At 44.3% G+C, this 26569-nt stretch overlaps 1 protein-coding gene across 3 annotated transcripts in view; it reads left to right on the top strand.

Moving 5' to 3' along the window:
• DYNC2I1 (dynein 2 intermediate chain 1) overlaps positions 1–26569 on the top strand; it is a 510705-nt gene that overhangs the window by 40162 nt on the left and 443974 nt on the right. The gene's annotated exons all lie outside the window — the stretch shown is intronic.

Below are 26569 nucleotides of genomic sequence, written 5' to 3'. Positions count from 1 at the left end.
AACACTTATAAGGTCCCAAAAGCGAGACCGATTGGCTATGTTAATGCTTGTTTTAATTGGTGGTGGGGAAAGGATTGTGATTTTCCTTAAAATTGACACTCTATGACCCAATAGAAGGCTCCGGCCGAAACGCATAGGTCAGTTTTGGTTGCTATGCACCTCTGCACTTTGCTTGCTATGGCTCCATGAGGTGTGGTTGCTTACAGAACTTCAAATAAAGCACCTCGTCACTAAGGATTTTTTTGTGTCGTTCTTCTGTTCGCCCTTGGAAAGTGGTGTGCATTACAGGGCAATTCTTTACAGAGGTTGGAATATATATATATATATATATATATCTTCAGTCGGCTGTCAAAGTTACCTTGGTATAGCCAGCTATTGACTCAGTGCTGACTGGGTCGTATGGCGCTGGTAACTTGGCTCTGAACCTCTATGGGAGCTTTACAGCTGCTGCACTTGGACCCAGTTGACGACGGGCTCAGTCTCTGACTGTCAGTCAATACCCTTCACTGCCAGTACCCACAGTCGCAGACAGGCTGGTCAGTTGAGCTGCACATTTTAAATCAGTGCAGGGCTCGCATGATGTACCATACAGATGTGTCTCCAGGTCCGATGCCCTGAACAGACATGGAGGCCAGCAGTTTTTTCTAGCGTATACCCTGACAGCAATGGAGCTGAGTGGTGGAGAGGGAGGGAGTGGAGGGGGGAAGGGCAGCGGGACAAAGCAAGCATCCTGCCTGGGTGCCAGAGCATTTGAAAGTGGCACAGAGGTATCGCATGGATGAGAAAATGCACAGGTATGGCAAGGGAAACCAAAGCTGTTGCCCACCTCCCAAGATGCCAATCACTATGTGTCTTTGATCACAGTGGGATGGTGCCTTGCCTCAAAACAACAACAGGCAAGGTGTGCCCACAGATCTACGTGCGGGTGCACTGCCGGCTCCTGATAGGATTTTTATAAAGCCATGTGCTGGCTCCAGGACCACATGGTAAAATTGCTGAAGCAAGAAGCATGTCTCAGGCTGAAGCACCAGCCCGGCCGTGGCACCAAAATAAACTACAATAGTTCTGTTGTCGCTGGCCTCTGAATAATCAATATTATTACGCCACAGTGTATATTAGACAGCATCCACAGGTGGTAAAGAGCAGCACAGCGCGCTATCTTTAAATAAATGCAGCTCCATGTTGTTTAGCGCCTCGCACAGTATTGTCTCCCAGAGCGCTATAATTGAGGGATTGTTGGAAATGGGCCTTCCTCCAGGGTCACCCTCCCAAACGTTTTGCCTTAGTCCTCCCATTTTTGCTGAATTTGTTTTTGTTAGCGTTAGGACTCTGTGCACTTTACCACTGCTAACCCTTGCTAAAGTGCTTGTGCTCTCTCTCTAAAACATGGTATAATTGGTTTACACCTGTTTGGCATTTAAAAAAAAAAAATCTCTTTATTCACAAGTTGCAAATAATATGGTACACACAACAGGATAAAATAGAACCATCAGGGTAATGCCCGGAGTCAGACCAAAAAACAATCAAACAGATCTGCAACATAGTAGTATTTCGTCTCCGTGGGGGAAGGTGGGTGTTGGACTGTCGTCTAATATGGGTACTCCACCTACGCTGAAGTGGAAGGAGGGGGAGGCGGGAAGACGGGGAAGCGACATAATATCACGCACACAAAATTACTGACACACCGTGTCCAACCGTCTGCAGGATCACAGGGTGGTGAGGGGGGTGCTCAGCAGCGCTGTATCATGCAACCATCGCATGTATTAAACACATCACTCACCCACCCAGCCACTAGAATCCTCCGGCCTCACTAAAGGGTTGCTACAGCCAAAACCCTCATTGAGCTCGGGGCAGAGACACCATCCACTGCTTACTGTCTTCTCCCAGAAGATCTACCAATGCGCTTCAGATCTCTAGGTCCCTTTACTCATCATCTGAGTGGACCTTCTGGAGTGGAAACTCTGCAGATACGACCCTCTCCAATAGATCAGACCTCCATTTACTCCTTGTCGGTGGTACTGGGCTTGCCCAATGAATTACAGTACATCATCTGGCAAGTACCAGTTCCAGCTGGGCAAATCTGTATCTCATCTTGCTACCTTTTTGTGGAGTGGCAACAGTCCCAGTAGGCAATGTGAAGTTGTTAGTTCAGCTTTTCTCCTGTCGCTCTCTGCACCTCAATCTCATCCTAAAGAGTTCTCACTACATGGCATGTCCAAAGACAGCCAGGGTCATGCTGCACCTCATGCACCTCATGCACCCAGCAGAGAATGATAAATCCTATGCAGACTCTGTGGTGTCAGATATGCTCTATGTAAGTAGTAAAATTGTGTCAACTTAAAGCTGGCATTTATTTATTTATTTAAAGATTTTATATAGCGCTGGCTAGACCCAGGGGTATCGGAGCGCTTTACAAGACTATGAATATAGTACAGAAATAGCACAATTGTTCATAACATGGAAATCAAACAGGGCTAGATTAAAAAGGGCAAATAGAATAAATACAATGTACATATGTCAGAAGGCTATCTACATAAAAGAAATGGATACAGGTAAATATATTTTGTACAGTAACACGAGAAGGAGGTAAGCAGAATGGCGGGAGGAGTAGAACAAGTGGGAAATGGAAAGGATTATGGACCCCAATATTTGGTGAGCAGGTGCAGTTTGAGGTCTTTTTTAAAGCTGATGTAGGAGGGGTTACAACGCAGGTCTTTTGGGAGGGCATTCCAGATGTTAGGGGCTTTTCCGGAGAAGGAGCGAGATTGTGTGTTTTTCTTTTTTGACAGAGGTGGGATAAGGATGAGAGCATTGGTGCTTCTCGGAGGTCTGGAGCAGCCCCCTTTGTTAAGTTTATTAGTGAGATCCAACGGAGCATTTTGATGAAGGGCTTTGTGCGTAATGCATGCATTCTTGTAGGAGGATCTGCCTTCGATCGGAAGCCATTTAAGGGCTTTAAGGGCTGGGGAGATGTGGTAAAAACGTTTGCAGTCGGAGATTAGTCTGGCCGCATGGTTGAGCACAGATTTGAGTGGTGCTAGGTGAACTTTAGGAGTTCCGGAGACAATAGCGTTACCATAGTCAATTCTTGAGAGGACGAGAGATTGGACAACCGATTTAAAGTCGTCAGCTGGAAGGAAGGGTTTAATTTTCTTAAGATGGCAGAGAGTGAAGAGTGCTCCTTTGGCCGAGTTTTTGATGTGGACATTAAGAGTTAGGCAATTGTCAATGGAGAAACCAAGGTATTTTACAGAGTTGGATAAGGAGAGCGGACAATTGAGGGCATTAAGGTCAGAGCTCCATGTTTGGATAGGTAGAGGATTGTTTTTTGGAGAGAAGAGAATAATTTCAGTTTTTTTAGGGTTAAGTTTGAGATGATTGGAGTGGAATCAGGATTGGATCTTAGACAGGGTGTTGTTAAGATGCAGAACATCAGAGTGGGATTTAATCTTGTAATAAAGTTGTGTGTCATCTGCATAGAGGTGGTAGTTGATTCCTTCTTGTTTTAGAATGAGGGTGAGGGGTTCCATAAAGAGGTTAAAGAGAGAGGGAGAAAGAATAGATCCCTGGGGGAAACCTAGGGAGACAGGTGTAGGGTTAGTGAGGCAGTTGTAGATTTTGATTTGTTTTGTTCTGTTTCGGAGGTAGGGGGATAACCATTTGAGGACAGGACCATTTAGGCCAAAGCAAACTTTGAGTGCGTTAAGTAGGGCAGGATGGTTAATTGTGTCAAACGCGGCTGAGAGATCGAGGAGAATAAGTAGGCAGGTCTCGCCATTGTCAAGGGAGTGGTGGATGTCATCAACTATATTTAGTATGGCAGTTTCTGTACTGCAGCCTTTTCGGAAGCCAGATTGTTGGGAGTACAGTAGATCAAAAGTTTCAATGTGTTAGTCCAGTTGGAGTAGGGCACATTTTTCAAGGGCATTAGAAAGCAGGGGGAGGTTGGAGATAGGGCGGAGAGTGTTCAGGTCATTAGGGTCGGCATTGGGGTTTTTAAGAATGGGAGTGATTTGACTGAGTTGGAGGGAGACAGGGACACATCCTGAGGAAAAGGAGGAGTTGATGATAGTAGTCTAATAAGGGGTAATGATGTGCTTTAGCTCATAGACAAGGTTATAAGGGAGGGGGTCTTTAGTGTGCGAGGAAGGTTTGAGTTTAGAAATGATTTTAGAGACTTCAAGCTCAGTTACGGGGTGGAACTTATGCCAGGAGGCATTGTTTTTAAGTTGTGAATTTGAGAGGCAGGATTCTGGAGGGGTAGTGGCAAGAAGGTGAGAGAAGGAGTCGGGGTGGGGGAGAGTTAATAGGGAGGGTGATTTAGAGGTAGAGTCAGCTGTAGGAAGGGAGTTGGGAAGGATCTTAGTTACAAGGAAGTATTGATCAATGTTGGCGATTTTATCAGAGAAGAAGTTTACAATTTCGTCACATCTTTCAGTTGAGGCCATCAATTTAGGGGGGGCAGAAGAAGTTTGATTTCGAACAATGTTGAACAGCTCTCTGGGTTTGTTTTTGGCCCGATCGAGTTGTGTGCGGAAGAAGGAGGCTTTCTTAGAGAAAATGTGTTTCTTGTAAGAGGATCGAGTGGATCTGAGGAGGTCAAGATGGACAGGAAATGGGTATTGTCTCCAAGTTCTTTAAGTTAGTCTAAGAGCGGTCTTTCTTTGTTGAGATTAGAATTGAACCACGATTTGGAAGGACTATTTCTTAGAGTTTTTAGTTTGAATGGAGCAATTTGGTCTAAGACATCAAAGACAGTTTTATTCTAATGCTCGGTGAGTTCATTTGCATTTTGGGAGAGAGGGGTGAGAAGAAGTTGTGCTTGGAGTTTAGACTCCAGTTCACCGGGGGGAATACGATTAAGATTTCTGGTCCATTTCTTGGATTTGATGTTTTTGGTGGGGGGTTGTGGGGGGGGGGGGCTGGAGCCGTGGAGGTGATAGAGAACAGAATGAGGTGATGGTCAGACCAGTCGATGGGGATGATGTTGGAGAGGGAGGCCAAGTCATTATTGGCAATGATGGCATTGAGACTGGCCCCTTTGGTGTGAGTTGGAGAATGGAAGAGTTGTTTGAGGTCACTGATCTCAAGAAGATCATTGAAGAGGAGTTAGTGAGTGAGGATTGAGTAGGAAGGTTGGATAATTCCTCAGAGAAAGGAAGTGGGTCACCAGGAGGATGGTGTATATTATGTAGTCGAATTGGGGGAGAACCATGAAACTTGAGTTCAGCTTCAAGGTATTCAAAGGTTGAGCGGTCAGAGTTCTTAACAAGGGAAAGTTGAAGCTCATTTTTTAAGACTATACTAATCCACCCCCTATTCTCTCAGTTCTGTCCTTTCTGATGATAGAGTAATTGGTGGGTGAGAGTAAGTCAAGACAGGACGTTGAGTGGTCATTGAGCCAGGTTTCCGTGAGTAAGGCGATGTCAATAGCTTCGCTAAGGATAGTTTAAGAAATTTCGATAGCATATCGGACAGCTGACCGGCAGTTCACAAGCATGCAGGCAAGGGGTTTAGGAATGTCATTTGGGATGGAGCTCGAATGGATGGTGGTAAGTTCGGGTGGGGGTCTGGGGGGAGAGGTGAGAAGAGGGGATTCTGCTTGCCCCCAGAATACCGGTAATGCTAGAATGAGGAGGGGGAGGATCATTAATGGAGGAATTAGGAAGGTAAGAGTTGCAGAGGTCAAGAAGGTCGGTAGAGGAGAAATGACGCGAAGGGCGGAGGGGCCTATGAGTACGGCGGCGGAAGGGAGTAGTACTCCAAGGTTTAGGATTAGAGATGCATGGTAGTCAAGAACTGGGGGTTGTAGAACGAAAAATTAGGGATCTGGAGATGAGGGAGTTGAAATCTTCTCTAAGTTGTGAGATTTCGGTCGTCAGGGTTGAGAGATTGCGTTCTATGTTGGACAGTGTCTGGGTAAAAAGAAAGAAATGAGAAGCTGATAGCGTTGCTGTCAGCTTCCTGCACTTGCTCCCGGGCACTGTCTCCACTCTTCTTCCGATAGGGGGAACTCCCTATCTCCATTCCATTTATCTCACGCAGACGTTACATCTGTCTTCCTTTCATTCTTTAGGGCAGTATATAACTGGAGATTATAACCCTGGCAGACTCGGGGTCTAACCTCACTCTCAGAACGTGTGATTCACTGGGTTCGTCTGGGAAGGTCGTCCACAGCTCCCGTGCTGTGCGGGATACACTTGCGTATTGCAGAAATTGCACCAGACCTATGCCGAACGGTATCCCTGCCTCAGAAACAGATCTCCCACTCTCTCACATCCACCCTCTACCCGACATGAAGCATCCAAGGAGTTTCGTATGCGTGTGAATGGACGCAACCACCATATGGGGAGAAGCTTAGAATATGGCGCTTGCCTCAGAACTTGAGTAACCGCTTTTCCCATGCTTGTTTGACCTGCAAAACTATAAAGGGGAGAACGACTGGCAGTCTGCAGCCTCGCATGAGTAACTTGGGGAGGTCGTCCGCAGCAGCCGATCCCTTCAGTAACATCTTTTCCCTATTGGGACTGTCTTCGCACTACAAAGCTGCACATTGGAGCAAACCAGACAAATTATAGCTTAAGGTCTGGGAGGCCTAGTCTGCTCTCTGCGTGGTCTAATTTTAAGACCCCCAGACGGACCCTGCTTCATTTCCCTGCCCACACCAGGGACACCAATAACCCATCAAGGCGCCGAAAATAAGGAGTTCGGCAGTACATAGAACAAGTTCTGCATAGCCTAGAGACACCAGGGCAGCACGACCATTTTGTTTCCAGGCCTCGGCTGGTAGTGTGGGGACATTTTAGAGGGCGATGAGTTGCTAAACATCCTGTTATAAGAGCCGCAAAAGCCATTCATTGAGCATCCCAGCACTAAAAGCTCAGTCAGGATCAAAACTGTGAACTTTGAGTAAGGGGCACCCGTTGCTGCTCTGGTGGGGTTCAGGAGAACCACAGGCCCCAGAGTCCGTTGCGCAAAGCCGCTGCCCACTTTGCTGCTTTGCGCCTGGAGGCGCATTCATCTGCTGGTTGGGGCTCTCTCTGCGCGGGATGCCCGTTGCTGCTCTGCACAGGTGGGGGGCAGGGCCCGGCTGTGGCCGACAAAGGCCGGGCTGGCCCACATCTCTTGGTTCCTCCACAGGACTAAGATACTGTTTTCCTCTTTTTATTAAATCCTGTGGCGCTCTGAAGGTGGCTTCTTGTAGGCTATACAAGTGTTTTGCCCTCCCTTGTTTTTCTTAAGAGCATTATATATCCTGATGTCTGGGTGGGCCAAACAGCCGATCTAAGGCAACAAGCCCCACAGCGTGGTGTAATACACGTCTTTTCTCCGTGATGCCCTATCCACTATCAAACCTGCGCAAAGCTTGCAGTAATGGGCAAAAGGAAAATGACCTCCAGCGAGACACTGTGACCACTATAGGCTCTTTCCTAGCTAGTGTTATCTCTAAAGAGATAGCCCTGATCGAGAGGAGGCTTTCTCTTGAAATGGAGAAATGTACTCTGGATTCTATTCCCTTGGACAATCGTGAGGCAGCAGGGGAAGCAGCTGGTTCCTGGTCCCAAGTAATATCATCAGCTCTGAATGACAAGGCTGGGGAGTTAACAACAGAAGATGACATTGCTCCATCAGAACCCCCGGGCAAAAGGAAGAAGGCTGGGGGAATAAGAGCAACTCAGACCTAATCACAGAACAAGGCTTCCACATCAGCCAATATTGACTTGGAGCAATTTTCGGACAATTTATTTCCTAGGTTCGAATGCCTGTTTAAAGCCCTGTTTGCTCCCATTTTGTTACGGCTCGAAGGTATAGAGGCCAAGCTCAGTTCTTTTCCCCTGCTTGCCCCCTGGTGCTTCAATTTATGGTACGAAGCCTGTGGGGAATAGTCGTGCGGCCGGGCTCACTTCCACAGAATCACTTAGCTTAGGGAGGCCATTACAGGAGCCCAGCCGTCCAAACCAGGAGAGTCAAATCAGTACATTACCCACTCGGGCAGGGCCAAGGGACAGGGGTCACCCCTGTCACCGAGATCCCGGGAACCAGCATTCAGGTGGATCCCCTACAAGGGGCTCAATCAACAAATGTGAGTAAAACTCATACATCCAATTCGATCAGACCCCTTACGGCCCAAGCGGGAACTCCGACCTATTTGGAGCTTCCCACAGAATCAGCTCCTCTAGTGGCCAATGCTATTCCACTGTCCAGCCGGTTAAGGGAAAGAATCAATGGTGGGGGACTTTTGTGTTTGAGTAACTAAGCCAGCATTCGTCCCTGCTGGTCTCCCTCCCTGTCTAGCCACTGTCTATAATTTCTCCACACATGACAATCTAATCTGTCCTAGGTGGTTGTGACCTGCCTGTGTGCCCCTGTCAGCTCTGCATCTCCAGTTGCCTGCCCTACCGCCCGACGATGTAGTCAAGTAAGGATTTCCTCCCTCTCCTTCAGCTGCTGCTTAGTCTCTTTGTAGTGCCATAGGTTTTACTGAGGCTCTCACCCCTAACAACTACCTTTAAAGATCCCCACTCCATTCCGTATGACCCAGAAGTGTTACAGTTGGTGTAGAAGTATCTCTGCAGTGTCTGTTGCATGTCCACCTTATATTCCAGGTCCCCCAGTGACTCCGGCTGCAACCTCCACAGTGGAATGTCTGATCTGCAGTCCCCTCAACCCTCACTTCAATAACAGAGGGGCATTGTCCGTAAAAAAAGCACTTGATACTTAGCCTCCTGGACATTTAATGTGCCATCGTTTGTTAATAAGAAGCGGTCCAGCCGCCTATGAACCCTGTGCGTGGGCTGATATCAAGAAAATTCCCTTGCTGTGGGGTGGAGGTCCCACCAGGCATATTTAATTTACTTGTAAGTCCCCGTGTAGAGTGGTATACCATATACCCAGGGCCTGTAAATTAAATGCTACCAGTGGACCTGCAGCACCTATTGTGCCACCAACTTACGTTGCACTCTAGAACTTGTCCTAGGCCTGCCATTGCAACCTGAATGCAGTGTCACACCGCCATGTCGACTTGGCATTTCAAAACCCATGCCAAGCCTTAAACTCTCCTTTTACATAAAGTCATCCCTAAGGTAGGCTCTAGATAGCCCATAGGGCAGGGTGCTGTGTAAGTAAAAAAAGTAAGACATGTACTTTTAAGTTTTACATGTCCTGGTACTGAAACACTCACATATTCGTATTTTCACTACTGTGAGGCCTAGCCCTCTCATAGGACAACATTGGGGATTCCTTATTACATTTTATAAACTGTAATTCCTAATTGAGAGGAGGTGAATCTGTCATGTTTGGTACCTATGGAATTGTAATGATAAATCCTCCTCAATGGCAAAGTCACATTTTTCATTACAATTGTAAAAATCCCACTTTAAGAAAGTTGCAATTTTTCTGCTGTCAGGCCTGTGTGCCTGCAGCCTGTCTCTGATATATGTCTGGGGAGGGTGACCACTGGGCTTAGTGTATTCCTTCTAGACAACCACACACAATGGGAGCTTAAGTGTGACTTGATGGGCCTCCCCGGGAGGATGAGAGGGAGGATCTGGGCATAGCCTCACGCACACACCTGAATAGGCTGTGTTCTGTCCCCACACAAAGGGCTGCCTACCACCCTGTAGGGAGTTTGGAGCCAGCAGCCAGGGCAGGAAGGGAGGACCTCTTTTCACTTCAAAGTCATTTCTTTGGAGTCTCCTCCACTTCAAAGGTGCCACTGAGTATAAGAACTGGACCTCTGACCCTACCACTTCAGTGCACTTTTGGACCTGTGGATACTCTGCCAGGAAGAAAGACTGCTGTGCTGTTGAAGGACTACCACTCTGCTGGACCGCTGATCTGGAAGAATTGCTTTCTTGCTGTGCTAACCTGCTGCCTGCTACCCTCCTAATTTGGTTGAGAAGGACTGGACCTGCATCACTTGACCCCCAGAACCTAGAGTGACTCCAAGGCCCAGTTGGCTGGCCTCCAGATCTGAAGTCTCAGGGACATAAAAGACTTCCAACTATCCTGCTTCTGCACCTGGACTCTGCCATCTGTGAGTCTACCCTGCCAATTAGTGCCACCCCAGTCGTGGACACTTGGAAGTAGACCTAAGGTGCTTGCTTAGTAGAACCAATGCATCGCTGCAGAGACCAGAACCAGCGCATTATCAGCACTGCGTGGGTCAGCACTGATGCATGGTTGCTACTGTGCAGATCGGAACCGGCGCATTGCCCCTGTTGCGTGGGCCAGAACCGTCACATTGATGCTGTTGTGTGGCTCAGAGACACCCCTCCAACTTCGAAACCACCACTGCCCGTCACTCTTCTAAAGCAGAGTCCTCGCCTCTCCATCGACAACAGCCTCGACGACGACGTTGGAACTCGGCATCGCAGCAACCCAGTCATCGGAGCCGATTCATCTTCACTGTAGCGCGACCAGGAACAGAGCATCGCTATGGACCTGGACACCGACGTATCACCGTCTCTGCTCCCTGCATCCTTACCATCGACAGGATCCTCAGTGTTGATGTAACCCGGACTAAGATACTTTTGCTCAGTGGGGCTGTCTGGGTCCCTGTAGCTGGCCCGCTCTCCATCGTGGTCAGCCTTTGAACGTTTGAATTTGACCTGCTCCAGCACAACCAGATACCCATTGTTGGCACTTTGTGCTTTTTGGCTCTAGTTATTGGATTTTTGTCATTTTGGAGTTTTATTTATCAAATTAAGTCCTGTTTTTATGACCTGATGTGGAATCTTTTTGTATGCTGTTTTCACTGCTTCACTGTTTGAAGTGTTGCACAAATACTTTACACGTTGTTGGGAAGGTAATAATAACCCCAAAGGTTTATGTGAATTATGCAAAGATGGCCAACAAGATTTGCTTTACGTTTTACTAATATGTCCCAATGTGAGTATAATAGCGGCTCGACTATGTTATATTACCCAAATTCAATTAAAGTATGATGCATTCTCGGCCCAAGATTTAATTACATTGTGTACCTCTCCTGTTAATGAATTTATTTGCCATAACTTGTTTAAGTTTTTAAATAGCTGTTTGAAGCTGTGTTAGGTTATAAGCACAATCCGAAGATTTTATCTTATCTTATTCTTATCGAATGTTGTATGGGTAGGTGGTAGAATATTGCTATTGTACCATCTTATAGTGAGTCTAAAAAGCAAAAGTTTTTTATCTAATCATTTTTATGAGTATTAATAATAATTTTAATTCTGTATTTGTTGATCTCAGTTGAGGTCTGGATCAAATAAAAATGTACCGATTACTGATTTACTTTACACGTTGCCTTCAAGTTAAGCATGACTGCTCTGTCCCAAGCTATCAGGGGTTGAGCACAGGTTAATTTGGGGATTGCTGGTGTGTTACCCTGACTAGGATTCTGGTTACTGCTTGACCAGGGCTCACACCCCAGTCAACCAGGAACCCAATTTCTAATAGTGATTTTTGCATTTTAGTGCGATGATGCGAACACCAGTATTAAATGTGTTAGTCTAACCCCTGATGTGTGGTACTTGGTAGGGCTGAGGCCATTATTTCATTGAGGATGCAACCAATGTGTCCTTTATCCAATCATCATTTGTGTGTCTTTGGGGGGCATAAAGGGCTTCCTCTTTTTCATTATGCACTTCTTTGCCGCAGCCTGTGAGGTATCTAGTCCTCTTTTCCAGTGGTTCATTACACCCACTAGTTTGGTGGTGTCATGAAGTATGGGTAACAATGAGAAATAGGTTATGTTTGTCCCATCCACTTCTACAATGGGCCCATCAAATCTGGTAAGTTTGGCACCAGGGTTTTGTAAAACTGGGAGATTCCACCTTTCCTCTTATGGCCCATAAGCAGGCGGCCCTCACGTGGGCTATATTCGGGGATGTCCTCCAGCTCTCCTTTGTATTCCAGGAGTGCATGTCGAAGTTGTAGATAGAGATAAAACTGTGATGCAGACTTGTGGAATTTTGCATGGAGGTCCTGAAATGACCTAAGATGATCGCGCTTCCAAACGTCTCTCAAGCAAGAAATCCCTACACAGTCTGATCTCTAGAAGCCTTCCTAGGACGATACCTGTGCCAGCCAGTGCCCTCCCACAAAGGGGGTCTGGAGTGTGAGTTTATGGTCCCAACCCATCCATCTCGGTGCCGCCCTCCATGCCCAGAAGACCACTTGAGACATTTCTGGACGAGAAGATGGACTGGGTGGCCCGTAAAGGATCCCCACCACCTGGTTTAGGTCATGTAGGGACAGTTCTCCCTGGTATGTTGAGACCCACCACAATGAGATGCGGTCCTCCGTTGCCAAACCCAATCGAACCCCTAAACCTGCACTTCACAGCGGACCCAGGGGCTCACTCGCAAGTGCGAAAAGGAGAGGGAAAAGAGGACAGCCCTGCCTAGTGCCCTGCCTGATGGGAAATCTGAAGGACAGAACTCTGTTGACATGCACCTGCGCCTGCATGGTAGCATACAGAATTTTAACATAGGTTTGAAACTTGGACCCTAGCCCCATTTTGATAAGTGGTTCCCCTATGACCGGCCAACTTAAGGTATTAATTATCTTTTCTAAATATACCAATAAAAAGGCTGCTGTGCCCCCATGGATTTACTCTGACTTAACGCCAAGTATGCCTTACGGACAAATTGCCTTGCACTGCAACGAGGGATAAATCCGCATTGGTCTGAGTGGACTACTGAGGCAACACGTGTAAAAGGCAGTTGGCCCGGAGTTTCCATACAGTTTAACATCCGTGTTAATAAGGGATATGGGGATATATTGAGCACAAAGGGACTGCAATGGTTCTTGTTTAGGCAGGACGACTAGGGTGGCAAAATCGATGTTGTGTGGTAAGTGGCCTCTGGTGCTATTTTCATTAAAAAGGTCCAAGTGATGGGGGGGTTAAGGTGAGGGGGAGATATCATGTCTTAACTTCCGGTAGTATTCCACTGGATAGCCATCTGGCCCTGGTGTTTTCCTGGCTTTTAGGTCCGCTAGAGCTTTCCTTACTTCCTCAAGTGTAAGTGCCTGATCCAGGCTCTGTTGGTACTGTTCAGGCTGGGCAGCAAAAGATCTGGCACCAGGGTGTTGGTGGTTTCCTGCGCGGGTTGAGCCTGGTGTGCATTCTGCGCAGCATGATATGTGGCTAAGACCACGGTGGCAATCCACATGGAGTCTCCACCATCCGACCCGACCCGAGCCGTCTGTTATGTGGGGTATTACCGTGGATTTCACCTCCTTCGTTGCTAGGTAGTGCAGGATTTTGCTTGACTGATCCCCCCATTCATACACCCTCCGAGCGGAGGTCATCCAGCATTTACGTGCTTCCTTCATACACAGCTGACGTAGGGTAGTCCTGTCAATCGACATTTGGCACAGTGCGGAAACCGACTGTTGGCTCTGGTTCAATTGTTCACGGTTTAGGATAGACACCTCTAGGTTGTGAATGTGTTTCTGCTTCTCACGGTCCCTCCCTCTAAATTAGGATCAGGCGATCCCTATTATTGATGCTTTTCATGCCCCCACAACACTCTTGCCGACTCCAAAGATACCCTTATTATTAGTAAGGATTGCTTTCAATTCCCAGAGTAGATGGTCAGTGAACTGTCCGTCAGTTAGGAGCCAGGCATTGAGTTTCCATACAGAGCAAGCTCCAGCTGTTGGAGTCCCAAAACAAGTTATTACCAGTGATCCAATATGTCTCAGGATAAAATATGGGACCCTATGGTGTGCAGGAGGGTTGATGCTGGCAAAAAGAAATAATCAACCTGGGCTCTTGAGCCATGTCCTGCAGATGTGTGGGCGTATTCCCGTTTCCAAGGATTTCAAATGTGCCATGAGTAATTCGACCCCAACGCCAGCCCCCTGCCCAGTCTGCCAGGCCCTTCCTTAATCTCGGGGGTCCGTCTATCAGTTTGTGTCAGGTGTGTGCTTTCATAACGCCATTGAAATCCTCACCTATGATTGTGACACCGTGGGGTGAGGCACTGACCAGGTCCCTAAGGGCCGACAATGTGGAGTGGTGGAAGGCTGATGAAACATACACGCTAAGTAAATTATAGGAGACATCCTCCATACTGCCAAAAAAACTACGTATATACTCAGGGCATCCCTTATGACCTTTGTGACCACCAGGGGCGCAGACTTACGCAGGAGGATGGACTTCCCCTGTGAACCTCGAGTGTACCCTACATGTTATATTCTGTCATAGCCCCTCCTTGCTAGGAACGGGCAGTTGTGACCCCGCAGATGTGTCTCTTGGAGCAACAGAATGGCCATATTGTGTCTAATTCCGAATTGTAGGACAGCTCCCCTTTTAATCCAGTCCGACAGCCCGTTAACGTTCCACGTCATTACCGAGTGGACCCTCATGTTAACTGTATGAGTTTGGTGCTAGGCATCATCTCCTGCAGTGAGGGTCCCGCATCATGAGAAGGGCCCAGTGGGACCCATGGAGGCCGTGCTACGGAGGAGCAGGTGAGGGGCGAACTTTGTAACCACTCATGGTGAGCGACCAACCCAAACAATTAACCCAAAAAACGCAATAAAACAACTGAATGCACAACCCCCTCAATTCCCTCCACCCTGTACTTCCCATCCTGAAAAGCATATCTCGCCCATGCCTAACTTAATACAGAACTAACTTGGGGATGGTGTTAGCTAATGGTTTGGATGGTGCGTCCAACAGCTTTCTCGGAAGACTCATGTCTGCTAAAATCCCCTACAAGGATACAGTGACGCTGGTGTGATAAAAGGAGAAAAGAATGAAAATCCCCCTATTCCCAGGTGGTCATGGAGAAGTGCAAGGCGTTATGCGGGCCCGGGACCACACCTTCTCCCTTATTATTCGCCTACCAGCTTTGGACGGGGTAGCCAATTGACACTGTGGAGGTTGGTTCACAGTCAGGGGGTGTTGCACGGTAAGCCAAGTCCAAGCCCTTTCCGGGCTATAAAAAAAGATGCATTTGGAGTTGTGGATTATGCACAGCCTTGCAGGGTAGTGGAGCATGTACTTTATCTGCATAGCTTGCAGTTTTTTGCTTCACTCGTTCGTAGGATTTATGTCTTGTCTGGACCTGTCGGGTGTAGTCAGAGAAAACCAGGATGCGGCCTGAAGTGCCGAATGACTGCCCCTTTAATCGTGTACCCCCTCAGTACTGCGTCTCTGTCTCAGTAATTCCAGAATTTTGTTATCATCGGCCTGGGGGATAAGCTAGGGGCAATTTAAAGGCCAACGATCTGTGTCCTTTCAAGGAAACGAGAAGGGTACAGCGTAGTGATCAGACATAATATGGTAATTGGGCAATCTGCCCTAAGACCCTTAGGGTTAGAAAAAGGGGGTCCAGCGGATGTACAGCACTACACCTTGGGGCATCATTAATCAAGTGAAGGTTAAGAGTTCTGAAGTCCTCTATCAGGGAGGATGCAAAGCCAAAAGTAGCATCCTCAAAGTGAATATTCAAATCTCCTCGAACATTAAAATTAGCATACTTAAGGATAAGGGGGGAGATTTTGAAAACAATAGCTAATCATTGCTTCAATGTATTATATCATAATCTAGGAGCACTCCAGGAACATTATACATTTCCACAAATTGTTAAATTTTACAAACATTTTTCTTTTATATTGGAACCACTGTCTGCAATGCAAACTAATGCAAGCTGAGTTAACAGGTAAATGCATTTTCTTAGTGTGTTCACCCGAATAGTAAATACTTTCCCCTAATGACCATAGAAACAACTTCATACATCTCATATATATTGGTGCAGACATTCTTTTTTCACACAACCATACTGTTGTACTGGAAAAATTATTTGTGCTGCAGGGGTTGGTCCTACTTATCCAATGTACAATATAAACATGAACATTTGTTGACCTAGACCGCGAACAATACGTCCTGAGCCCATGTCTGAATACCAATCCAAGCCCTGAACTCACCCTGACACCTCAAGGTGACTTTATTTGCACTATATGTTATAAAAGACTCATATGGAGCATGAAAATCAAAGTTACAGAAACATAACATCTGGGGAAAGGAAATAATTACATATGTCATGGAACATGAAGTAAAGGATGTGAAATGTTAACAGAAAAATCATTTCTGACTTGGACTACCTTAAATGCTCTTACTCTCTTTATCAGGAAAAAGATGGGTAAATTTAAGGACATGAAAGTGTGGCCCAATAGGAAGATGTTTCAACGTCAGATGTTTAGGTCTCGCCTAGGCAGCACTTGGACTGTCTCTGCGAGACATGCTGGATTCAGGATGTGGGCATTCATAGCTCCTCCCATTTTCAAGGACTGCCCTTGTTACATGTGTTGTTACTCAGTTTGTGAGCACTAGTTTCTTCGCTAAGTTGGAGCACTCGAGACCAGTGCTCATGGTTTACAGAGCTCTGTTGTAAACAAGGCTGTAAATCTTGCTGTTATCTACCTTTATTTATTTATTAACAGCGCCCATGTGATTTACTTTTTCCTTTGCTTGCCTGCAAATAATACTCCTCCCAAACAGCATCGAGCAGCAATCGCCGTGGCCTTTATTTATTCATATAATATGGCGCCCATCTTGCCTTGCCTCAAAACCACCCCCTCCCATCTCCATCACAGCATCCAGCAGCGCTTTCCATGCGCCTTTATTTATTTATTAACACCACATGTATGATTTCTTTTTTCTTGCCTTGCCTGCAAAAAACACCCCTCCCACCTCCCAAATAGCATCGAGCATCTCTCACCGTGCAACTTTATTCATTTATTTAATTAATTAACGGAGCCCGCATGCTTTTTTTTATTGCCTTGTTTTGGTAGAGCTGCTATTTCAGTCTGAGGTGGATTTCTGTATGTCAGCCTCCCAGCCAGAGTCCTATGTTCATGGAGTGCAATCTACAAGACCTAGGCGGGCAAGCCAGCAAATTCAGAGAGCGAGCCAATATCAAGTTTGGCTTGTCTTTAAAGCCAAAACACGAGCCTAGCTATCGAAAGATTTTCGGCATGTTGAACTTTTAAACAATTGTGAAGTTAAAATATACTTCTTTTTTCTCTATTAATTCACTTTTGTAACAATGGCGTGCCGCCATTACTACAAAAGTCAATGAATAAAAAATAGTTTTAAAAAACGTTGCTTGCCCACCTTATTGATTTTCAATTTGCGAAGCCAGTAGCTCTGCATTTAAATAATGCAAGACCTATTGCATTGCAAATGCTTCTTTTACTGCAGGTGCTAAGCACTAGATAGACCTGTCCCACTGAAAACCTTGATTACAAGTCACATGCAAGTCACATGCTTATTTGTATGCTTTCGTGTGGAAGGTCTTTCGGTTGCACCCTGCTGTACCAGTCCTTATATTTTGTAATGAGGACTTCCTGATGAAATGTGCCATGCTATCTACACGGAAATAAAGGGACTGTCCTCTTTAGGAAGCCTACAATGTTAGTTCATCTTATTGTTTGGCAAGTCCTACAGATTTGTTTGCGGTTACATCGTACTTTGACTGGGTTTTAAAGTGATTTAACTGGGTATTGTGTCTCTATTGCAATATAATTGTAATCCCCAATCGTGACAGCCATTGGATTCGGAGTTACATCTTAAGTCTCTGTAGAATTGTGCGCGGTACATTCACATTTTATCCTCATATTTTTCCATTTTTATTTAGGATTTTGTACACAACCTTGGTGTATATCTATCTAATAAATTCAGTTTAGTGCTGATTGAGACTTCTCGTGTTTGTCTGTATCACTCCTTATGATGTAACCGCAAACAAATCTGGAACATTAACTAGAAGAATTATATATCCCCCAATGCATCATGGTGTGCGAATATGGGCCAGGACTATAAATAAAGAAACGAAGGATGGACTCACATTTACCGTGAACAAGACCCGGAAGGGTTGAAACGTGTAGGTGGTGGTTGTGGTGGTTAATTTGCACACTTGAAAATAAAAGCTTAATGAAGATTCTCTTGGTGTGCGGTGAAATCCTTTGGTGGATATTTGGTGAGAAATAATTTATGAAGAGCAGTTCGCCCTCGATACCGGCAACCTCTGTGTGAAGAGCGCGTCACCACGAACAAATTGGTGGAAGTTTTGTTAATTTGGGTGACAACGCCCGATGTCGACAACGAGGATTCATGTGAACTGTGATAGCCAAGGAAACTGAGGAGCTGGATGCTCTCACTGCCACACGAGATAGAGGAGAGAAGTGTGGCTGACTGATCGGTTCGCAGAAGATTGCTCCGGCCGCAAGATGTGCATGATTCCTTGCCGCGGGGTTTGAAACTGCCCGTGTACACGAAGCACCAAACAGAGCTTTTCCAACGCCGAACTAGGGACGTGCCAGTTGAGCGGGGTCAGAGGACGCCACAAGACTGACACTGAAGGGAGGTAAGCAGTAGGCGGGAAGTGCTTCGTGGGTACTAACTGATGAGAAACGACTTCGCAGTATAGCGACTTAACTGACAAAGTTAAGAATACCGCTTGGGGAATTTTAAACGTGTGCAGACCACAGACAAAAACATTGCACCACCGTATGTGAGGAGTTCAACAGAAATTTTTGTTATAAAGGTTACAAAAGTAATACTGAGAGTGAGAACAGTGATACAAAATGGAAGCAAGGGCTGCCAAACGTATGCAGAAAGCCGAAAGTATGTTTCAAAAGGCAGCCCCATCTCTAAGTAAGGAAGAACAAGGAGCCAACACTAATTTGGGCAACAAAAGTATGAAACAACTATTCTTGCAGCTTGAAAAATGATTGAAAAAAAGAAATTGGTAAGAGTTGGGAAATCATAACGCTAGAGAAATACATTGAACTTGACCGAATCCCAAGAGGCCTAAGGATTTTAACTTTGCTGAATCATCAGGACACTAGATCCGAAATGTTGGAGGACTGGGGTCGGAATAGCATGCAATGTTCAAAAAATATGGTATTAATAATCATAAAGTATGCAAAGAAAGATATAGAGGAATTACATACTGCCATTGGAGAGATTGAGACTCAAATTAACGAGATGATACAAGAAGAAGTGGTAAAACAACTAACAAAGGAAATGGAAAAAAATCTTGATAAACACGAAACAGAGGTTGAACAAAGGAAACAAAGACAGTTTAAAAGGGACGAAAGAGATTATGAAACCGGAGCAATACTAACCTTTGCCAAGAGATTTGATTTGTGAAAAGCAACAAATACACTCAGGGAAAATGACAATGGGACCCACAATGACTGCAGTAACTGCTGGCACAAGTGAATTTGAATCTGACATGAGTGAGGAAGAAAGAAATGTGCGAGGAGGAGGACACCCAACTACTGTTTTAGAGGAGATGAAATTAACGTACATCGATCAGAGAAATCCAAAAATCCAAGGAAGAGGACGGGCGCGAGGCAGAGCAATTGGCAGAAACTTTCAGTCAAGTTCAAGAAGTGAAGAAAAACCCGAAGAGGGAGTGGAAAAAACAAGGATTATCCCCTACTAAATCGTTTACAAAAATAAGTAACAGCAAAACTGATATAAGAAAACAAAATTTAATAATCAAGTTATCAGATTATGTACTGAATCGAGATGAGAAAAATGTACTAAATAAAGGACTGTCTTTTTGCCTGGAGAGATATTCTGATCATGTCGACACAAGAGTTGACATATATAAATTTATAAGAAAACTGAAACTCGCCAAATTCTTTGCCAAATCTGAGCATCACTGTAAAAAAGAGAAAATGAGAAACCAACAAGAGAAACCAGTGGCAACAGGTCTCGCAATATTGGATATACCGATTTTAAGAACTTCACATGATCTCATGCAGAATGAAAATGACAATGTAATGACAGACTCACAAATACTGGAAGAAATGGACATTAGGAGGGATAAGATCAACAGTAAATTTGAACCTAAATCAAAGTTTTGTCTAGTTCTGAGTCCCGGAAACAAAATAGATATATTTCATGACCTAGTGGTGTCGGATTTAGAGAAAATGGAAAAAACAATGAATGAAAACAAAAAAGAAAATCTGACTAAAGCAGAAAGACAAGCAATAGAACATCTAATGAATAATGAAGATCTGATAATAAAGCCTGCAGACAAGGGTGGAAATATTGTGCTGCTAAACAAAGCCGACTACATCAAAGAAGCCATGAGACAATTGGACAACAGGAACAATTATACTAAAGTGATGAGAAATCCACTAAATGATCTGACTCTGGAGTTGAAAGCCAAAATAGAGACGTGGTAGCGAGAGGGACTATTATCTGAAGACGAAAAATTGTTTCTAATAAATGAAAGTCCTGTAATGCCTATGATGTACTTCCTACCTGGTCGATAAGACCCTAAGGAATCCCACAGGAAGGCCAATAATTTCCAGCTGCAACTCACTGTTTGAACATCTATCGGAGTACGTGGACTTTTACTTGGCACCAATGGTAATGAATTTAAGCTCCTACATTAAAGATACTGGAGACTTCCTGCAATTACTGACAGACACAGAATGGCATAAAGGATACCACTTGGTAACCATAGATATGGTGTCTCTCTACACCTCAATCATCCATGAGGTAGGCCTGAATGCCATAAGCTACTTCTTAAAACAGAGGAACATACAGGAACTAAAGCACACAAGGATGTTCACGGAGATGATTGAGTTATGCCTCAGAAATAATATCTTTCTGTTTAACAATCAAATTTACTCCCAAACGTGCAGAACCGTAATGGGAATTTCCTTCTCTCCAAGCTATGCAAACCGTACAATGGGTTGGTGGGAGAAAAACATAGCTTGGAGAGAGGAAAATGAGAAACACACATCCACGATTGGAGTATAGGTTTGATTCACAGACGATCTGTTACTGATCTGGAATGGCAGCAAGGTAGAATTCAGGGAATACATGGGTATCCTGAATGACAATACTGTGGGCCTACAGTTTACATATAACATCAGCGGCAAAGAAATACAATTCTTAGATGTTATAGTGTATATCGAAAACAACCAAATTGAAACCAAGATATAAAGGAAACCTACTGCAACAAACAGTATCCTGCACGGGGAAAGCTTCCATCCACAACAGCTGAAGAGAAGCATCCCCTACGGAGAATGCATAAGAATGCAAAGAAACTGCTCAAACCATCAGGAAATGGAAAAAACTTTCTAGGAAACCGAAACCAGATTTCTCCAAAGGGGATACAAATATAGATATGTGAAGCAAGGGAAGGAAAAGGCTAAACAACTGTCTAGGCGGTCTCTACTTATGGGTAATAAAGAAAACAATCAAGATAGTGAAGACAAAACCATCCGATTAATATTGACATACAGTAAGGAACATCACAAAATAATAGAAATTCTGATTAGACATTGGAGCATTCCTGAAAAAGATCTGGCCTTTGGCAATACATTTGGAGAAAGACCAAGCATAATATACAGGAAAGTTCCATCACTAAGTGACAAATTAGTGAAAAGTTACTTTGCTGCCAATGTGAAGAAGAACTGGTTAACTAATCAACAGAACGGCTTTGTACACTGCACCAAGTACAAGGCCTGTAAGATAGGCAAAAATGTCAAAGAAATGTTGGACTTCAGAGGCAATATTTTCAAGATTGATGAGAGAATAACATGCGACTCAACGTATGTGGTATATGTGATCGAATGAACTGCGGAATGAGATATATAGGCAGCACAATTTGCCCCCTAAGAAAGCGAATTTTGGAACACTTGCGAGCCATTCAAAATGGGGACCTATCTTATGCAATTGCCAAGCACATGACAAATCACAACAATGAAGACCGAAAGAACATCAGGTACTTTGGATTGTCTACTATTCCAAAACATGAGAGGGGGTAACGGGACCCTCAAACTGAGAAGATTAGAGTCAAGGATGATTATTAGATTCAGGACAAAGACCCCGTACGGATTGAATGGGGATGAAGAACTGTACGTGCACTTAAATCTGAGGGACCAATGGGAATTAAACTACAAATAAGAAAATAGCAGAAAGAAACAAAGTGTAGAATAGAGATATAACAGAACGAAATGCTTAAGAAATCAAAACAGAAATCACAGGAGTATCCTCTAAAGATGAAGATATCACAGAAACAGAAACGTTTCTCAAAGGGATGTACAATCAACTGATCAAAAAATATGTATCAATTGGGGCACCAGGCACTTAGCCATAAGGAGTGATACAGAGAAACACGACAAGTTCCAATCAGTACTATACTGAATTTATTGGATAGATCTATACCAAGGATGTGTACAAAATCTTAAATAAATATGAGGATAACATTTGAATGTACCACGCACAATCCTACGGAGACTTAAGATTGTAACTCCGAATCCAATGGCTGACACGAATAGGGATTACAATTATATTGCAATAGAGACATGATACCCAGTTAAATCACTTTGAAACCCAGTCAAAGTACGATGTAACCGCAAACAAATCTGGAACATTAACTAGAATAACTATATATCCCATAATGCATCATGGTGTGCATATATTGGCCAGGACTATAAATAAAGAAATGAAGGATGGACTCACATTTACCGTGAGCAAGACCCGGATGGGTTGTAACACATAGGTAGTGGTTGTTGGTTAATTTGCATGCTTGAAAATAAATGTTTAATGAAGATTCCCTTGGTGTGAGGTGAAATCCTTTGGTGGATATTCGCTGAGAAGTAATTTACGAGGTGAGGAGCAGTTCGCCCTCGATACCGACACGCTCTGTGTGAAGAGCGCCGCACCATGAACAAATTGGTGGAAGATATATATAATATTTACATGCATATAAATACATCCTTAGGGTCTCTACATTTTTCAAATGCCTGAGGTTGGCGGACTTCCCTGGATGCCATCTGACACCAGGCCCACATATTGCAGACAGCCCTTATGAAAGATGATCCAGTATATGAGTTCCACATTTCTGCTGTGCAAAAAAACCTATTTGGTTTGATTTAGTAGACTAAACGTTTGTTGCATGCATAATAATAATCCAGCCCTCATATAGGGTACACATGACCCCTGACTTGCTTCTTAGTTCTCTAATAGCATTGCCATCAGGGCAAGGGCTGGAATGTTTCTTCATTCATGTTTAAAAACTCACTTTTAATAAATATATTACTAAAGCATGAGGTGGTAGTGCACTGTCATTTGGAGATCGCACATTTTCTATTGAAATGGCCAAACATGTTCCCTCTAAAATGCAGTTCTACTGATAAAACTATATAGTTTATGAACAATAATCCGTGGAAATTAGGTTTCAACAATAATATTTAGCATTTGTTCTGATTTGTTTTCATCCAATTAAATTATTTTTTCATCACACAATTACAAAGCAAGGGCTTTTCGTAGCTACTAAAATGTATTTTGAAATGGTTGTACAGTTCATTTTTTAGCTATTTATATGTGTTAGAATAAAACATGACATCCTACAGCCTTTCATTTCACACTTTTTGTACATGTTTGTCAGACAGTTCAGGTGACATAATCCTCCATCTTTCCAGTCAGAGAAAGAAAAGAAACTGTAGATGTAAATTGACGTTTGACCTCTGTACACAGAATAAATATGACAAGTTAAACAAGATTTAAAGGCATCTTTAACACTCCTTCTTTTTGTGAGCAAACAGAACACCTGTTCACAGCTCACCAGAAGGGGCGAGTAGGGCCTAAATATAGCTTACCCTGATCAAATCTGCCGTGCCATAGTGAGTGGGCTAGTAGAAGTGTAGAGGCCTGCCCATTCAGGAGACCCGGATAAGCACAGGTGGGGTTCAAGCCTTGCAAGGGACATGTTACTGCACAAGTGAGGGTGAAGGGAGACACTAAGAAATCTAATAAATGTAATGTTCTGTGTGTTCTACTGTAGTGTAGTTCCTATTTCCCTAATAAGCTCTGCGCATTGGAATAATATACACTATAGTTTTGGCATAGGACTGAGGTCAGTATGCCCCTATCGACTATATTAAACTTAATTACTTTGTGTGCCAGCTAACTCAGAGGCCATTAGAAACTCCTTGTATAACAAGAAGGGAGTAGTTTCTGGCAACCGCATAAACATGACAACTTTGTTTCCCTTTACTCATACGATGCATTCTGTACCTAGTTCTACCCCAGTGTACTTAAGTGTAGGACAAGGTAAGAAGTAGGTGCTGTATTCTAGAGTATGGTATGCTATAGTTTGTATGCCAAGAGTCCCTCTAGGTTCTTGTCAGCTCCATACCTTAGAATGAGTGAGATGGGAATCTGTATCCGGTTTCCGAACTCTAACACCCCGCAAAGGGAGTCTGAACACTGGAAGCTGGATTCTATGCGAGCAGGGATGACAGCGATCTTGTCAGTGCATCAGGCCGGGACACGGGCTCCTCTAAGTCGAGGTCTCCTCCTTGCTTGCTGTCGTGTCGAGCAGTATCAAGTCTTGCAGCCGAGCCGTGGTTTCCCATGGTGCGGGAAGGTATATTTATACCTGGAATGTGTTTAGGAATGTTTGCATTGACGTGAAGTCGGGCAGAGGAAGACGTCATGAATGAACCCTTAGGGTATAGCGGTTCATGCATAAAAATGAGTTCTTGGAGAAATCAATAATCCTGTGCTAGGGAAACTCCCAACAGCTTAAGGGTCTGTTTTCTAAGAACTCGTTGTGACGTTGGGGTGGACAGATGTAGGTGACCATGCCTGTATTTGGATAGCATGGCTAATGCCTAAATAAGGACTGGGATCCTATGCCTATATAAGGGCAATGCCAATTGTGCCTATATAAGGACATGTATCAGGAAAACCTATATACGGACACCTAAAGCGGAATACAATACTGCTTGTCAGACTGCCAGGACAATAGAGGTCAGGTTTGCAACAATAGATCCCTTAGATCATGCAGAATTTCATTATAGTCCTAGGTTTGATATGTCAACAGAAGAACAGAGCACCAAAACAGTGATTCTGCCACAATTTAGTGATATGTGCTAATATTGGATAACTGATTACTTGGATTAAATTCCTTAGGAAAACCTACACGTTTTTGATATTGTCAGTTTTCAGACATTCATGACAATATTTCCTTGGTTAGGGTTACGGAATTTATGATTTTCCTTGAGATTACAATAAAATATTGTTCAAATTTCATTAAAAATGAGGAGATGTATATATATTTTTAATTGTATCTTCAGGGTGCAAGGTGAAATTGATTTGGTATTTACACCAATGCAAAGGCCTGAATGGGCAGGAAAAACAGCATATAGTTTGTTTGGCTGCAGAAAGAGGCCAAAGAGGTACATAAGTTTTAATAGCCTAACCCCTATTTTTATTAAAAAGCTGCCACGAAAAACTGTGGAAACACTACAGCAGTGAAAGGGTTAAACATGGTGCCTTCTAGACAGATCTTCAGTGCTGTGGAGAGAGCAACAGCTGCTGCGGTGGACCCTTTCACAGCACAGAGATCATTGTGAAGCATGCAGTTTCTATAAACCGGGTTGGGTTGACCAGGTCTCCCACTTGTGGATCTGGGACTGCCTCTTTGGTCTTGTAGCCTACCCAAAGTATGTCCGGCAGCCAAACTGAGGGCTGCACCACCATAATTGTCAGTTCCCTCTGTATAGCCTAAAACACATTCATTTTCCAGTAGCAATGCCTATTCCTCAAGCTATGTCAGCCTCTGCTTCTGCGAATTTGCTGTTGACATATCTGATTTTTGAGTCCCCAAGCAATCCTGCCATTGTACCTTCTTTTGTCACTTCCCCATCCTTTTCTTTCGTATGTAGGTTTACACCTCTCTTTATCTCTACCCTGTGACTGTCCACACCCAAGTACACCAAAGATCCATAGTTTAGCTGCTGTTCTCAAATGCTTCATCTTATTCAGTCTCACTCAGCGTCTTTAATGGATTCTACTGCATAATTCTGATACTCTTGTAGCCTTTAATTTATCAATCCTATTTCAGTGTCCTGCACTGTAACTCTTCAGAACCTTCATATGTGCCCCTGCCACTTTAAAGCTCGTCACCTCCATTTTCTTCTTCAAACCTGTCGTTTTGGTATTTAAGGTGTTCTCACTTTCAATAGAGGGCCTTGAAAAAAGCTAAGATCTCCCCCCCCCCCTCCCAATTATTGAGTACAAACAGCTCTTCTTTTCTTGAAGGGTAAGTTAGTGAATAGTGATTCTGTTGTAGTGGAACTTCAAGGTGTGAAAAAGTATTTCCTTCTCAATAATTGGGGCTTCCTTTTTGTGAAAGGTCTATTCTTTTTCATTCTTCAAACAAGCTCTGCTGCATGTCCTTTGCTGGACTGTGGTAGCACTTTAATTATGTGGCATCAGGAGTTCCATTTCTGCCACAAGAAGTACCCTCACATGCTTTACCTGCCTGAATCTGTGAGGGTACTGGTCTCATGTTGGAGCATAGTCACACCTCCACCTTGCTCCCCACCATGCAGACTTCAGCCTTCACAGCCGGTTCATGGTGTTGCTGTTATGCATATGCCCTACACCTGCTACAGCTCCACCCTCACAATCCTGTTATCACACTCGTCTTGCTCCCGTATCAAGATCGAAGATGATCCGCCGCTCGACTCTTAGCTTGTTTTTCCTGCCATCCTGGTTGTGTGTTCAAAGCATCAATTCTCTGCTGTGAGC

This window comes from Triturus cristatus, chromosome 10 (assembly GCF_964204655.1).
Source record: "Triturus cristatus chromosome 10, aTriCri1.1, whole genome shotgun sequence".
In the NCBI taxonomy this organism is placed as follows: domain Eukaryota; kingdom Metazoa; phylum Chordata; class Amphibia; order Caudata; family Salamandridae; genus Triturus; species Triturus cristatus.
Note: the sequence above shows the minus strand (reverse complement) of the source record. Positions and strands in the feature narration are given on the sequence as shown.